The sequence below is a fragment of the Hyposmocoma kahamanoa genome, unplaced genomic scaffold (genome assembly GCF_003589595.1).
Source record: "Hyposmocoma kahamanoa isolate Upper Pololo Valley unplaced genomic scaffold, ASM358959v1 87, whole genome shotgun sequence".
In the NCBI taxonomy this organism is placed as follows: domain Eukaryota; kingdom Metazoa; phylum Arthropoda; class Insecta; order Lepidoptera; family Cosmopterigidae; genus Hyposmocoma; species Hyposmocoma kahamanoa.
The window spans coordinates 8,733,796-8,742,964 of record NW_020654422.1 but is presented as its reverse complement, the minus strand read 5'-3'; positions in this window follow the sequence as shown (position 1 = coordinate 8,742,964).

The window sequence follows — 9,169 nt, the reverse complement described above, 5'->3', positions numbered from 1 at the left end:
AATGCAACTGCTAAGGACAGGAGTGTTGCTTACCACCAGGCGCACAACTTGTTCGTCCCGTCCTTTGGCATCATAGAAAATATGTATTAAACACTTTTAAACTTAGTACCCTGGGTATAATAATACCAATAATTGTGATCATACGTCAAGAGTGCATTTATCACTTGAATGTCATAAAAATTAATAACTACATGTAAGACATGACGTGTATGTGAAATTTTGTAATTCTCCTATATATATAAATATTTTATATAATATCAAGTAACGGGAGGAACAAGTCGTGCGCCTGATGGTAAGCTACACGCCAGTCCACAACAGTTGCAGTGCCACTCAGAGCTTTAAATTGCAAAGAACTGAGGGGCACTGCCACTACATGTGCCTGTAATTTCACCAACACTCACCCTTATCCTTCAAAACCGGAACGCAGTAATGCTCAGATTACTGCTTCGCGGCAGTAATAAGTAATATAGGTAATAGGTAATACTTTCCTGCACGAACTCCTTCACAAAGAGATCTACTGCTACAAAAAACTCACACGGTGACTTTTGCGATTTATGTACGCGATTATATCGATGCAAACGCGCGATTGCATCGATGCAATCGCTTTTAAATGACAAGTACAGCCATGCAATCGCGCGTTTACAACGCTGCTTAAAATCGCGCGTGTGTGTAAAGGTAGACGATTCGCTACTGCATCATGTTTGTATCACGTTTGTATCGCTGCTAAAATACCGTCCGTCAGTTCGTTCGTGTCCGTTCATAGAATTTTTTACCCACTGGCCCGAAAAGTTGTAATTTTGCAGACGTGACCTTATTACAGTACTGGTGTAGATTTATTTAACCAGCTCTATTATTTATTATATTATTTATTACTACTTCCTCCGTTGACTACACAAAAGTAGGCACCAAGCTATTTAAAGTTCGTAGTAACTTCGCGAACAATAATCTATTTACGGTCACATAATGTATGTATAAAATGGCATAAGTCGATCGTTGAACCACATTGTTTCCGATTGCGAAACAGCGAAACATACACGTGTTTACGTAGAAATCGCAATAAATATTCTCTTAATGCAAATACTGACTTCTGATCTTCATTCATAATACATGTGTTGCCACATCGTTGTGTCTCATAGACGCATAGCAGCTTGATGTACGTAATATGTATATTAAAATTTTCACTAATAAAAATTCACAAAGTGAAGTATGTGAAATATCAACAATCACCAGTCGAAATTTCTGGAGATAAAAAACACACAATACATATCAAATTAAGAATACACTATCATTAATATATGAAATTTTAAGACGTACACAGTATGTACGTACACTTTGTTTGCATATACATATGAAGCTTTATTTACTCGTATAAGAAAACAAAATAACATATATTTATAAAACCGTAGATGTTATAGGAGGTCAAATGCGCACTCACATTTGTGTAAAAAAAATTAGTTTTGATATTATGTCGATATTGCAATCTCGTTTAGCAATAAGGGCGTTAGTTGAGGAGGTCCAGGGTTCAATTCCTGGGAGGACAAATTCAGGGAACGAATTTTTGTAACCAGTAGTCTGTCGTTTGTTTTGTTTAAAAACACAAATATTCACGATTTAGATCATTGAAACCAGCGGTTGTTAGAAATTTTGATTATTTTAGAAATTTTCTAGTCTGAGCCGTGGTAAATATAATAATTGTGAGATACATATTGATTATATTGTTATTAATATATAGATCGCTACGTATAGAAAGTCGTAAACAAATCCAAAAGAATTGTAATTCATCAAAATGTATAAATATGTTTCATGAACCAAATAGTCGTAAGTTTTTTTTTTATAATATCAAGAGACGGTACGAACAAGTCATGGTTATTTATTAATTATGGTACCTGGTGGTAAGCTACGCGGCTGTCCATAACAATTGCAGTGCCACTCCGAGCTTTAAACAGCAAAGATCTGAGGGGCACTGTCATTGCGCCTGTCACCTCGAGACATAGGTTTACAAGACCTACGTACCCGTACTTTCATCAGAAGCTTTCAAAACCGGAACGCTGTAATACTCACATTACTGCTTGTCGGCAGAAATAGGTAAGGTGGCAGTACTTTCCTGAAGGAACGCTTTCACAGGAGTTCTACTGCTACTAAATTAAATAAAAAGATTCCAAAGCTTCAGAACTATTTTTATAACCCTTTAATTTATCGTAAGCAAAAGGATAATGTCCAACCATGTCCAGTTGTTGGCGGGTCAGAGGTGACCAACGGCCGCAAAGTGGACACTGCACCCTTTTGCAACCTGCTCGCATCTGTCTAAGGGATTTATCGATACGTTAGCTATTATAATAATAAAGGAATTACTTTTGTTGCGAAGCATCTCTTTGATGGAGATTCGTTACTTGTTTGGATTTATAAAGACCCGTACCTACATTGTTGGAATAAACATAACCGATTTAAGTTATATTATTAGATAACTGTTTGTGTACGCTAACTTTAGAGCACTCTGTGTTTTTGTTGAAAATTTTGAAATTATTCACGAAAATTCTGGGTCAATTTCAACTTTTAACTACATTTTTGACGAAGTTCAATGCCAATACAGATTTAAAGAGAATCCATCAAGTTAGCATGAATCAGACAAGTTACCGATCCCAGGAGGTCAGCGGTCAGGGTTGATCAACGGAATTACGAGGGGTTGCGAATAAAACTGCTTGACCGTGATACAAGGGCACATTTTTTCTATTTATCATAGCAAGTAATCATTGAAAAGCACAAGTAAATTTTATATTTATTTTCAAATGGGAAATATAGTTTACATTGTTGTTGTCTGCTGGTTCTTTCTTCATACTCGAGGCCAATTCGAGTAATTACTTAATTTGTTAACTTAAAAAATTACCAGTAAGAGAGATGAACTTTTTTTAGGTGTTTTTTGATACCTGACAGTAGGCCTACAAAAAGGAAAATCTAGAGTAATTGTCTAATTAGTTTCTACCGCAGATAAACCAATATTATTAACAAGACTAAACTCACGTCTATTTGTCCACCGAACTTAGTTCAGTTTTTATCTAAGTATTTTAATATTCCTCGAAAGTCAATTATCGGTGTAAGTAAGAAATTTTGTACTTGCTTAAAAAATTATAATCTATTTAAGCATGTGGAAAGATTGCCAATTTAATTTAAAGTTCAATGTCACGGTTACAAGGATTAAGTTCAAGTTCCCGGTCCCATGAGGTCAGTGGTCATCGGTCAGGGGTGACCAACGGCGAATTGAGAATCGCAAAATACATCCTGCGTATTCGCTCATGACTGTCCCTTCACCTGAACCTTCAAATTTTTTTTACTATTGTTATCTTAACAATACTGTCTGCATTTTTTCGCAATACCCTTATTAGTTTAGTTATTACTTTAGCGAACAATTCTTTAAAAGGTATTTGTAAAGTTAGCGCGGTTATCTTACTATTCATTACCGAAAACACAAAGCTATTTTAGAATCAGCAATAGGTTTTGTTGTTTCCTGAATATGAATACTAACATAATTAGAAACCATTGTTTATCGTTTAGAAACACGTAATATTATAACTTCACAAAATGACAAGGTAATATTCGCAATCCTTTCGCACTATTGATTTCACTCTTGGTTCCACTAGTGGGTCCAGTAGGGTTTCAGGAACCAACAACTTTAGTTTTAACTAGTAAATTTTTGGATTCATGGCCCCATTTGTAAGTTTTAAAGAAACCACTACGACATAATAGTGGTTTCGTTAGCACATAAGCACAATGTCGAACAACTTTAATTATTATGTACTACCAATTACAAAAATAAGCTTATATTAAATTAAAATGCACCAATAGGTACCTGCTACATTTCACTTTTTCGGTGCCTTAAAATATAATTTATTTCATTTCTTCCTTTAGATGAAGAAATTTCTATCGAAACGTGTTCCCTACATGAATAACGTTGCGGGAAAAACTTACGTGTAAAATAATAAACGAATAAAAATTCCTACAGACAAGGGAGAACTTAGAACCGGGTGTTCCGTCCGTTCGTCACCTATGACCCAGGCTTGACCAGTACTCGCTGTCGGCCCTCGCCAATCCATGTATTAGCAAGTTCTCACCGTGGCCTTGGTATTGGACAATCAAAATTTTAACGAACAATGGAACATTGTAGGGTTCTTTTGGAAAAATATATTTTTAAGGGTAACCTATCACAAACTCGAATTTTTTTTTCCGAAATAACGTTTGTTCGAATTTTCGTTACATTGAAAACCGAATTATAACGAAACCGTTGTTAATTCAGGACATGTTGGATGTTTATCGCAAAGACATGATTAGGTTCGGTTAGGTTAAGTTAAGTTTAAAAGAAAAAACATTTTCCTCTCAAAATTATATTCGAGGCTAAAAAAATTCGAGCAAACGTTATTTCTGGAAAATGTCATTTCGGACTACTGATAGGTAACAATTTTCAATGTATAGATGTAAGTATATACTATGTAGTCTTATTTGTTAAGATATTGTATACAAATTAATACACAGTACTATATATACACAAACAACTGTATACTATGTATATGTTGTATCATTAGCAGCGTCATAATTTAATTTACTGTAATTTTATGTCTGTGTATGTACAAAATAAATAACCACAACTCTATATAATTACATTTTCATTATAAATACCTATCTCAAAAGTTTATGGAATTACATCTATTTGCCAAGTTTTATTGAAATCTGTTAACGGAAAGTGGGTGGAATATTTTCTTCAAATTTAAATGAGATCACTACTGAGGACCCCCTTTCCAACAAAAAAACAACCATCGAAATCGGTTCACAAATGTAGGAGTAATGCGTAACATACACAAAAAAAATTAAAAAATGTAGTCTTCTTTTTTTTAAAGAGTCTGCTTCTTTTTTAAACAGACTTCGCAACAGTAGCAACAGCTTCCTGAAAATGATTACTGAGAAAGTGGAGGAACCTCTCATAAGGCACCTCATAGATTTTACGCTATATTTGTTTAAAATAAATGAATAACATAGTTTATAAGTCTGTTACTAATTTAATATGGATTTACGTTGTCCGAAAATAAATAAATAATAATTATTATTATAGTCATATTGAGAACCTCCTCTTTTTTGAAGTCGGTTAAAAATACGCAAATGGCATACGCAAAAACCATTTTAGAATTGGTGTTTCTAGTTATTAAGATAGTCTATTTAGTTCCAAAATAAAAAGAAAAGCATCGACACAATAAAAGTAATTTTACGTTGGAAAAAGCCTACATTGAACATAATTTTTTGATAAAACTATTGACTTAAGTAATAATAGTACACCATAACAAAATATGTCTATTGTCTATATAACCAATAAGATAACCATTTTTATTAAACTTCTAAATGACAATAAAAAAGTTTTCATAAATGGTATTGTATTTTATTATAATTACTGTTGTAACAGAAAAACACTGTAAGCTCGACCGAAGTCGATAATTGTTTTTATTTCCTAAAATTTGCTTCAAATGATTTTAAATGTCACATCAGATTGTAATGTGGTGAAATAAAGTACAGCGGTCACTGAGCGGTCAGGCCCTACTCTTTTATTTACTCTGAGCTTATTAAATATTATACCCTTTTCTTTTGTCGCTATAAACTTGAAGGGGTAATTAATATTGTTGGCATTGTGCGAAAACGGTAGCCTTTGTTCTCTGTTGTTTTGGCGCTTTGTAATCCGACTTCGGCCGCTTTTTGTCCAACGTTTTGTCTAGGTGATCATTAGTCCAGTGGGCAGTTCTCTACTGACCACTCACTTTTTTCTCACACAATATGCTAAAATGACCGTTACGCAGCTATTTACTCCTGCTATGTGATTAATTATTGAATGTATTGGGACCTCATAACGTTTGTGCGTCGTTATTGTACTTTGCACTAAAGTTTTCGTGAATTTTATTATAATGAAGTGAAATTCTATCGATTATGGCCATCGACTGTGTAAACAGAGTACGTCCAGGGAAATTCTGCTACCATACCTTTTTCCACCATCAAGCAGTAATGTGAACATTTCTGCGTTCCGGTTTGGAAAGGTAAGGGTGCTGGCGAAATTACAGGGACATGGAAATTGACAACTTTAAACCTCTGGAGTGACGGATGCCGTGGGAGTGAATATTATTTTTATGAATTGAACCTAAACTTCGACATACTACCATACCATTGTAGTTAATCAACAAGACTTTTTTTATACTTAGTATTATAAACGCTGGTAAGATTACAGGCATATGGGACTCAACTTATTTCTCAAGGTGACGGGCGCAGTGGCAGTGCCCCTCAGAACTTTGCGATTTAAAGCTCTTAGTGGCGCTGCAACTGTATGGACTGCCATTGCACAGTAGAGGTTGTCAATAGTCTATTATTATTGATCGACATTTTCAGCAGTAATAAATGAGCAGTAAGAATACCACCACATAAAGGTATTCCTATATTCGGCATGACTTGTTCGTCCCATCGTTTCCTTCATATCATAAAAAAACTGAATAAATATAGCTCTGAAAATTATTCCAAACTTAATTTATTAGTAATAATAAACGCCGCGATTTGAAATTCCCGCATCATGAATTATTTAAATTTGAATGACAATCGATAGACAAAGAATACCCGTCCATTGAATAAGTCTCAGTCCCTGATGACCTGTGATCTCGGAGTGCATAGCCGTTGCACAATTGTGCAAGTACAGGTTTTATCGCGTTTCAATCAATTGATAATAAAGCATCATTTCAGTGTAAAATGTTTAATTTGAAAACCATTATGATGCTGCTTTCTAACACCTGTTTTAATTAGAATACTGTATTTAACCTTAGCTGTTTTACTGCTTCCATTGTTTGCCTCATGTGTTAATTTACTGTGTAATATTGTAAACAGATTACTCGATTTTCTTAAGACACTAAATCAATGAAATGTTGCTGAAAAACCATAATCAAACAACCAAAATTTCTAGTCACTAACGTAATCGACATTTCATACTATCCTAGTACAAATATCACCAGACGAATACAGAGGGCACACATAATGTTTATCATTGCGAAAACGCACACATCAAAATTGAAAGATATATGGTGTGCATGTGTTGTCGTTCGTATTTGTACAGGACACGCGATTCGCCAAAGAGTTGCGCGTGTATGAGTTCGCGAATCGCATCACGCGAGAGGAAGGAGGATCGCCCTCCGCCCGCCAGCCAATAGGAAAAGGTCTAGACTGTGTTCCCTCGAGCATTGAACCCGTGTCGCGAATAAATTTGCGCGCTTATATCGATGTTTATCTTATATACTTCATTTGCATTTATTTATCTAGTTTTTTTAGGTATATATATACGTTACACGATTCTTATTGGTCACTGCGAAGCGTACATAATATTGTTATTGTAAATGTTTTTTAGGTTTCCTTTATTTAAATGGCGAGCGCGAGAGATATATAAGTGACGTCAATAAACAGATTGTATAAAAGCTAACTTCTAAATGTTATGTTTTCCTGGTAGCCAATCGCTCTTGCAAAGTTCGAATAGCTCGCGCAGCAGAGAGCAACTGCGGTTGTTAATATGTCAAAAGAACTATTTCGTTCCGGAAATACAAAAACAAAAGACTGAAGGGATGAATTCTATTAGAATGTCAGTTAAAGTGGGATTACCTCCAATGAGAGGAGAATTATACGAAGGGCTATGTTTAGCAAAGAACTGCTTTAAAGTGCAAGTGGTACAACCCTTCTGTATAAAATATCTCATTTTAAACGCCCAAAACACATGTTTGCTTTCACACTGATCCCTAGAGGAGGTTTCAGAATAACATATCGCATGCTAAAGCAGTTAGTTAATTTTATTGGACAGATGGCAATGACTTGAGCATTGTAGAGTCTACAATTATAACGCGTTCATGGAACTAGTTTTATCTGTTAAATCTCGAATAAAATACAAATACTTTTTCTTGAAAATACACAAGAAGAACATACAGAGACAAACAGTTGAAACAACTAAAGTAAAACAGGTAGCTTTATTGCTTGATAGTAATCTCATCCAGGCAGCCTTGGGATGACAAGATAATACACGAACTTTACACTTATATCTATTAGTCAAGTTGTGTGAATAAATGAAAATATTGTAAATCCAATGATTGAGGGTGCGATTTATATATTTGTTTATATACATATTCATATAATCATGTTTCTTTCACTCATTTATTATGGTTGAAAGCGTCGACAAATAAAAATACCTCGAATGCAATAACATACATGTATCAAATGAAAAAATGTTTTAAAATAATTACGATGAAAGGTCAAAAATGATAATCAAAATTGACGTTAATTCTTCTATTCGGCATTCTTATTACTAAATTATTATGGGTGAAAATCGCCGATCAATAATGACGACGTCTACTGCACAACGCTTTGCATTACGGGCGCTTTTATTATTATTACAAATACATTAAATGTTTTTCACGTTAGCTCAATTTATTTATAGAATCAGTATTACCACATAGCTACAGCTCATTAATATCGTTTTCAAATGCCAACAAGCTATTTCGTATCTACCCCTTTCCTAACAGGCAAAAAGTGTGTAAAAAAGCTTGGAGGGGTTGCGAGATTAGTCCTGTGGTGTCGCGTGAGCAAAAACACTGCATATGGGCGTATTTCAATTAGCTGTCAGTTTGTCAACTCTTCTGCTATTACTTTACCCTTGCGTCGATACGCAGCGGGCGCCAAAACATGCACCCTCTTTTTAATGACATTTTAAAAATAAATCTTCAACAACGTAAATATTGCAGTATATTTAAGGGAAATTTACGCTAATACATAAATTTTGTTAATTCGCAACTGTTTTGCATTTGGTTGACGATCTCATAAATTAATCATGCATTTTAATACCTTGACGTAGTAAATACAGTACTAGAAACTGTAAATGACACGCATACATGTAAATGACGGCAATACAGTAGGTATACAGTTTTTTTTATGGTATCAAGTGCTGTATGGGCATGTCGTGCGCCTAGTGATAAGTTATACGCCTGTCCATAACAGTTGCAGTGCCGCTCAGAGTTTTAAATCCAAAAGATCTAAGGTGGTGACTGGCGCAGTGGCAGTGCCCCCACTGCGCCTGTCACCCTGAGACAACAAAAGTTCCGTGTGCCTGTAATTTCACCAGCAC